We start from the raw sequence: 9108 nt of genomic DNA on the forward strand, positions 1-9108 counted from the left end.
CGTGGCAATATATATAATAAAATATCTTGCGAATTTGGGATATAATCCCTTGACCACCTCCCTTAACCCTTCTCAAAATATCACGATGTGTGCTTTGATAGCCTTGCTTCTGAAATAATCCATTTGGATTCGATTCACGCCTAAACGTCTCCTTTAATCAAATAATAAAACAAAGGCTTCGAAAATGCCCTGTAGAGACTTATAATTATTAATTGAAATAATGTGGTAATCTTGTTCTTTTCTCTTGATATGTCAAACGTCTGAAAAAATATTCTTAGTGACAATTCTCAAATACACATAGACGGCGTTTAATCGACCAAGATGCCACTTGTCTGTTAGAACATTTCCTTTTAATCTTATTGTCAGCCTGATATACTTCAAGGGAAAACATGTTAGAATAAAGTTAAATACAGAGTCTAAATAAAACAAACGGGTAGTTTACACCGATCGATTCCAGCATAATATATTACGACTGTTTAAGTTAATATCAACTCTAATAATTCTGAAAATAAAATTAATACAAAGGTATAATAATATACTAAAATTTGTAAACGACATCAACAATAATCTCTGGTAACAAATAATATCTTTGTAGGCATAGCTGCTCGTTTTTCAAAGCCGATATTTTTTAGACGTAATTCCCAAATTAGTTTTCCCTATTTTGACTACATTGCATATAATTATAACTTTTAAACAACATGGTTCTGTATGACAGGGAAACATTTTTCTCAAAGACCTTATTTCGGATACTGGGAGACGCGGTGGCTCTGTGGGTAAATCAGGAGTTCCAGGTTTTGATCCAGACGTTTTTCCAGCGTGGTTTCCCCCTTGGCTGTGGCGCAGGGGAGAAAAGCCGAGGTCCTGTGTACACGTTAGCGTGCACGTAAAATAACCCATGCCAGATGGTATTCGAAATAACAGTAGGTCGTATGGCGGTATTTTAGATCCAAAATTCTAAATTTGTTAATATCGTGCTATCATCTAACTTCTATTGTATAATCCACTTTCTTTATTTGTTCAGCGTAAATTTTGATTATTCCGCGCCGAATGAAGCCCGTCCCGATTTCGTTTCCGGAGCATATTTCATAAACCGTTTATTTCAAGATATCTTTTTGAAACTTTGTACACACATCAACCTATTACAGTAGTTGTGCCTTCTCCTATTTAGGAATTTCTGGGATTTACATTTTTGTGTTTCCATCCATGAAAACAAATTTGACTTAGTTTTTGGTGTACAGTGTTGTTTCCAGAGCATACCACATAAACCATTCAAGATATCTTCATGAAACTTTGTATAAACATCAACCTATTATAGTAGTTTTGACTTTTGCTAATTTGGAATTTCTCGGATTTGATCATTTTTGTGTTTCCATGGAATTTTGATATGAAGCATTGTGGTCACTATAGAACGAACCCTATCGATATTTCATACCAGAGTTATGTCCCTTCTTCAGAGCGATATAAGCGAGATTTAACGATTCTTTTAAAATTTTGTGTGAAGCATTGTACATATAAGACCTATCGATATTTAGAGTCTTGCTACCTTTGGTCACAGAGTTATCTCCTTTTGTCAAAAACATTGTGAACGCATTAGAGGCAAGAGTTGTTAACGGATTCTTTTCAAATTGTGTGTGAAGTATTGTGGTCGTGAGAGGACGAACACCTGTCGATATTCAGCATTCTGCGACTTTCTGTTTCGGAGATATCCCCACTTCGCCGAAAATCTTGTGTATGTAATAGAGATTATATTTTTTAATAGATTCTTTTTCAAAATAATTGTGAGGCATTGTGGTCATGAGAGGGTGCACCATATCGATTCGACAACTTTCCGTTTGGACGTGAACGTGATAGATGCTACAGATTTTAACGGATTCTTTTCAAATTTGGTGAGAAGCATTGTGGACATGAGATGATGAACCTGGTCGATCGTTCCGTTCTAGAGTTACCCCCCCTTTCCGAAAACTTTGTGAACTCGATAGAGGCTGCCGTTTTTAACATATCTTTTTTTCAAATTTGGTGTGAAGCATAGGGTTTTTGAGAGGATGAACCCTATCGATATTCAGCATTCTGCTACTTCCCGTGCCCGAGTTATGTATCATTTGCTTAACACCTTGTGTACATGATAGAGGCTACGGCCTTAATGGATTTGTTTGACATCTGGTGTGTAGCATTGGGGTCATGAGAGGACGAACCCTATAAACATTCGGCGTTACGGAGTTAAAGGCAACAGTTTGAACGGAATTTTCAAGCTTGTAAATACGACAGAGATCAGATTTCTTGAAGGTATCCTTCTTGTCATCCAAATTTTCCATTTGGGCTGTCCTTATATTTTATGTTGAGGTTTATCGTGATCCCAGTGATGCCCAAGGCCAACGTCTTGATTATGTGCCCTCAAGACTCGAGGATTGGGTCCAGTACTAAGGAAAGTGAGACAGTAAGACACGATAAATATATCAAAACAGGTGAAATAAACTTTTTATTCAAACCAAGCTTGCACAACAAAATTAAAAACGGTAATTTCAAATTGCAAAAAAATTAATTCCTAGTAAGTTCAGAGTTTCTAAAATAAACCAAAATGTTGTTGACGGAAAGCTTTTGGTAGTGCATTGATGTCCATTGTTAAATGTATTTCATCTCAATGATCTCGTATTTGGGTTTAATCTTTAGATATATGGCCAAGAAAACCATTTTCGGTTAGAGTCTAGAGAGTCCCCCGTCTGTGCAAATTGAATTTTGCTCATTTCATATATATTTTGAAAAGTATGTTACGTATTTCATTTTTTCTTAAAAGTGTATATTACTTGGCTTTAGTTCCATTGTGTCGTCTTCGTTATACCGACTGAAGCATGCCAGCTAGTAGGACGTTAAACCCCATTTCATTCTGTTCATATATGTTTGACTTTAATTCCAATGTGTCGTCTTCATATGTGTCGTCTGTTCCGATATGCATTAATAACATATCTTGATAGTGGATTGCGCAATTCATATCATGGTCTGCTATATTCACTGCTATATTTAATGATTTAGTATAAAACAGGGAACATTTTTGCCTCATCGCAGGCGTGTATTCAACTTTCTTTTTTATTTTTATGCCAAAGTATTTATTATCTAAAGATAGTAAACATTTCTGGATTTCCGCAATTGAAGAAAATTTTGTTATCTTTATCAGTGGGGTGCAAAGGGGTCTAATGATACAAACTTTGTAAAACAATGTAGGGATTATACGAAGAATCTATTTGAGAACATCCCACCTCGAGATAAACATAATATATCCAATATTGGTCGTGATATGGTTAATATTGATCGCGTTCAATCGCTACTATTTTATAACTGACACAACATCGCTAATCTCTTAACCAATTTCTGCTTCACAACACGTGCGTTGTTACCGGACGCGCTACATTTTACGGATCTATATGGTATTTGGAGAAATTTAAATTCAAGTAAGGTAAGTAACATATTTTGTCAATATGCTTCCTAGAACTATTTTTGATAAAATATCCGGACTGCTAAAATTATTAAGAGGTAATCCTAACTTTCCCCATTGTAATTCACACAAACTTGGCAAATTAAACAGTTAGAATATAAAGTTTTAATAAAATAACAAACCCTTATTTCCACTGATCAAATAAATAAAAAGTATAAAAGCAAAAATTCAAAGATCTGAACTTCCCAATGAACTTCCCAATGAAATGAGAAGTGGCATTAGGTGCGCTAAAAAAAAAACACCCAAAAAAACCCAACAACTCCGCACAACCCTGCATTGGCCGAGAAAGTTCATTGGGATTTTCCGACGTTGTTTCTCCTTGTCAGTGCTCCAGGACGGAGGGCCTGACAAAGGCAGCTGTCTAGTCGTTTGGATGAGACGAAAACCCGAGATCCCGTGTATACATTGACGTGCACGTAGAAGATCCCTAGACAGTTGGAATTCGATATAAGGGTAGGCCATAGTGCCGCTGCCCCGGCCAAATTTCCCACATAGCACACTGTATGGCGTATGCCCGTCTTCATAAGCCCAGTCGGAGTAGGACACTAAACCCCATTTCATTTCATGAATCCTACACAGTCCGCATACACAACTCATATATTATCTGTCAAGTCGCACTTTCTACATATTTCTTTAAAATTAAAAATCACAGTTTAAATATCAAACTGAGATCTACCCCATAGACAAGAATTTTAAATATTTTTTCTTTTTATTTTAAAGGAGAAATCCATACTGATACTTCGTTGGTAGGTTACGGCGCCCACGCCATTGCCATGTTTAATTTTTCATGTATGAAGCGGAGTGAATGATATAATTCTAACTCTTAACCCAGTATTGCGTATATGCTTATATGCTCACTCCAATGCATGTAATAACTACGTATTACTACTACCTATAGGTTAATAGTTAGAATTATGTCGTGAATTTCGATCCATATTCAGGAATACCGGATGCAACTTTAGGTGAATGTTTTAACTGAGTCTGATAATGAACACTTTCCGGTTAGGTAATTTTTCCATGCACGCGTTTTCACGGCGAAAAGGTCGATCTTATGCAAATGTAATGGGCTAGTTTCTATGTAACGGGGGAAAACGCGCGTGGAAACTCGAACATTTAAAACGCCCCTTTATACACACTACACAGATAAGCAATCTGATATGTTGATAATTTGGGGCACGGCATCTTTAATTCAAATTAAGTGATGGTGGTAAAACTTTGGGTATAGTTACCTTACAATAAGATACCAAGACTAACCCAGATAATTTTTGCTCATGATTTGTCGAGACTTTGGAACACTATAACTTTTAACTTTGATTCTAAGTACAATGAGTTGACTTAAAGGGGCTACATCGCTAGTCTTTGGCACCTAGAAATAGACACAACTTGGTTGCAACGCATATAATAATGTATTATGAATGTATATCAACTGATTTTCATTCAATTGTTTCTGTTTTTACTGTAATTTCTAATCCTTTATGTTCGGCGAAATACGCGAAGAGTTCAAATGGAATGACAGTCTTTGGTGTCTGGTTATTCCAGTCTACATCGGTAGTATTCTTCAGTTGGGTACGTTTAGCCTCGTTGGAGTAGCTTCATTACCAATGGCGATCGAAAGCATTCTGGCACGCGATTCGTGTGCCAAGTTTAAAATTTTCATTTTGTCTTAAATATTGGATATCAGAATCCCATCTTTTCCCGGTAAGATAACAATATCAATGTTGATTTAAACTGACTAATAAGTCGTCTTAAATATTGGATATCAGAAGCCCATCTTTTCACGGTAAGATAACAACATCAATGTTGATTTAAATTGACCAATATGTCCTGTTTGCAATGTCGAAGACAGTGGATGATATTAGGTTAGGGACTTGCCTCCTTTAATGTATAGTTCCATTATATGAATACCTTAAAGGGCCAATCTCGATTATATTTTGGAGAATAAAACTGCTTAATTTTGTGTTAAAAGCCCTTAAAATCCTCCACCTTAGGATCGGGCAACTAACTCAATACATGAAACGTTTTCAATGGAGAGCTGTATTATACGGTGTCTGGATAAAACCAGACCTTTGTTTTATAAAAATAACGTGTAGTTGAAATTTACCCTTGGTTATCAAGTACAGCACGTGAGTCATGCACTGTATAGAACTCTAAAGGAACGACAATAGATTATCAGATCACCCAATGAAAAAATTGACCCGAATTCTTAAAATGGTTAAGTGTCCAGATAAGCGGTTTCGACGTTCACGTCCAAACGACTGAATATTTGGAGTAGCAATTTTGAGACAAGGTAAATACACCATTCCTCTAAATTTTGGTGTTTAGCTTTCATTTCCGAGACTGATAAAATCGGAATGGTCCCTTTAACTAAGTTCGGCAATGAACAATTTCTACTACTTGCATGACTACATGATGTAGATGTGCATTTGGCGAATATCTCGACTGAGTTCGATTTTGAACATTTTGCGCTTATAGGCTGGGAATAGATAAGCAATTTGATTGGTTGGAATTTTGAACACGATAACTTTGATTCTAATTGAGCGAGAGTGATGCAACTTGGAAGTGCATATGATAGGTTATAAGCCTATATCATAATATACTATCAAAACCAGGCGGAGTTTAATGGGCTCAGTGCATCTAGATAAATGTTAATGTTTTATATGAGAGAATATAATCTAAATTTGATGAAAGTTATGGATCACGTTGTAACAATGGGCAATCACCAAATTATGCCAGAAGTAACAAAGTTTTATATAAATTTTGCGTTTAATTTCCGGTTATTTGTATTTGACTATTTCCGATAAGTACCTATCACCTGCAAGCATAAAAACATATAAAATGGCTTCTATTTTGTTTTTTTTAAAATGTACCTTGCGTGTTCATTTTAATATGTTACTGTTTCCAATAACAAACGTGCATGCTGTTTTTAATTTATAACATTTAACAAATTATTATCACGCTCCTTGCTGACATGTAATAATAAGTAAAGCATTCGATATTCATTATTTAAAAATGAAACCGGAGAAGCAACATTTTTCTATAAAATTTGCTTTCTTAACCTAAATGAACAACATGGGAATTTGCCTTCAAGTCAGATCAGCTTTCAATACAAGAGAAGCAAGAAGAAAAAAAAGCAATCCTATAAAGCAAATTGGTATTAAGACGTCACGCGCGGAGAGGAAGTGGAAAATGGCATTTATATAGAATATTGAAAGCAGCTACATACGTACTGTGAGTAGTTTTGTTTCGAAATAAGAGCGAATATATACCGGTATAATTAGATTCAAAACCACATCATAATGATGGTTGCCAGTTAGAAATATCACAGTTCTAAATTCGTTCGATGTTAATGCAAAACATGTAAAGCGTCAATGAAGAAGACATTTTTCGTCTCGATAATAAAATAGGATGAAATAGAATTAAAATCTATGCTGAACAGCATGCAGAATTTGGATTATAGGCCTACATTGTCTTAATTTATAAATTATATGAATATGAATTAGAAATTAGACGATAGCACGGCATTAACAGATTTAGCATTTTGAATCTAATATATACCGCCATATGAATCGGGTTACTATTCTGATAATGGACAAGGCATAGCCGATCGGATGTGACGAAAAACCGAGATCCCGTGTACACATTGGCGCATCCTCGGTATCCCCAGTGGTCTCATTCCGTTCCACTCCACTAACCCGTGGGTTAATCTATGAGGTGTGTGTGTGGGGGGGGGGGGGGCGTTATCTGGCCTTGATGATTGTGGGGTTTTTTTTATCGACCAATCCCATAAAGCGTTTATTGCAAAGGAAGTTGGTGAAAGGAAGTGACTGTCATCGGGTAAAGTAAGCAAAACGCAAGAGGCAAGTTAGGAATTAGCCAGAAGGTGGCCTAATTCTCCATCAAGTATCCCCAAACAAAAAAGGAGACAGGGCCAAATTATATTAAATGCGTATTTATTAACAACAAATTACAATATTTATATAATATATTAAAGATACATTATTGGAGATTAGATAAAAAGTAACAGTTCTCATTATAATAGTTAAAAACTAGATAATGTAAAGGGAATTTGCAGAAAATTTCAGTCAAATTGATCACCTCTGAACCGAGATTGTAGCGATTGAATTTTCGGCCTAGCGTCTGGCTATTACAGTCTACATCGATAGTATTTATTGCGCATGCCCTCCAGACAAGAATATGAAGTCACCGTTTGGCATGACTTGTGGAATATGTATAGCCTCATTCTTTTGAGTCCCTTGCTACATATGGCGCTGAAACGCATTATGGTACACGATTCGTGTACCGATGCGGAAATGTTTATTTTGTCTTAAATATTGGATATCAGAAGCCCATCTTTTCTCGGTAAGATCACAACATCAATGTTGATTTAAATTGACTAATAATTCGTGTTTTCAATGTCGAAGACTTTGGATGATACTGAGTTAGAGACATAGCTACTTTAACAAGGAGTTAAAGTGGAATTTAAATTTGAAGCAAAACGAAATCTTACTAATAATGGGGGATAAATTTAGAATATGACCAGACATAAAGAATCTAAATATGATATCAGGATGGTTAGCGCGTGCGCGTTGTATCATAAGGTCTGGCATTGAGTTAACTGGCGTGGTTTCGATTCTCCGGTTGTACGTGACAAGGATTAGAGTCGCCTGTCCAACCTCGTGGGTTTCCCCGCCCCCCCCCCCCCCGTTTCTTCCCACTGCTAAAGACCCATTGCTAAAGCGATTTAACGAAATTCCGGGAAACTCTAAATTAAGAATCGCTGACTCTTGTTTCTGTAATACTGAAAGAACTGAGACCTGACACAGTTCTTCCTCGGAATTAAGAGTGTATATCCGGCATTATTGTTTTAATCTATATAAGGACAGTTATTTCTTCAAGAATAGCCGACAAGGTTTCCGTTACGCACAAATAGCAATGTTGGACTATATAGTCCGTCCGCAATTCTTTGTAAGCGACTTGCACAGGTCAGAGTTTTTAAAATTCAAAAGGCATGCTAGTTTTTTGTTTCGTCACTAAAATACTCCAGAAATTTTTAGACCAACATCTGGTGAATCCTATTTACTATGGTCACGTTATTTCCGCCTATGGCTATAGCCTTTGAATTATAACTGTGAAGAGTTCTTTTACTTGCACATCATAAATGTCTACACCGGTAATTGAACTGCTAAATCTTCTTATTATTTTTCTACATAGGGCGACAGTCTTTAAAAAAGCCAAAGGCATGCTTATTTTGTGCACAATTGCGTAGCGATTGACGGCCTTCGATATAACAAGTCGTTTATGCCGGGACCCGATCCCGTGACATTCAACTCATTGCCCTGACCATTCGACCACCGTCCTTCTTGTTTTTCATAAGATCCTCTAATATAGTTCTTTAGATAGCCATTTTGGTGATTTAAAATCGAACAACTGTGTGCGCGAGGCAGAGTATGCGGACTCTTTGCGAACAGATAATACCAGATGTCATAGCTTCTCTAGAGAGACGGTTGTGTATTCATCTTCACGTTCGGTTTATTCTGGTACTGAGTGATTTTATGAGTTATTTCATTTACTTGGGCATTTTGGATTGCCTACTCGAGTTTCAGTTGCTTAAATACAATCTT

This window comes from Patella vulgata, chromosome 9, assembly GCF_932274485.2.
Source record: "Patella vulgata chromosome 9, xgPatVulg1.2, whole genome shotgun sequence".
Classification (NCBI taxonomy): domain Eukaryota; kingdom Metazoa; phylum Mollusca; class Gastropoda; family Patellidae; genus Patella; species Patella vulgata.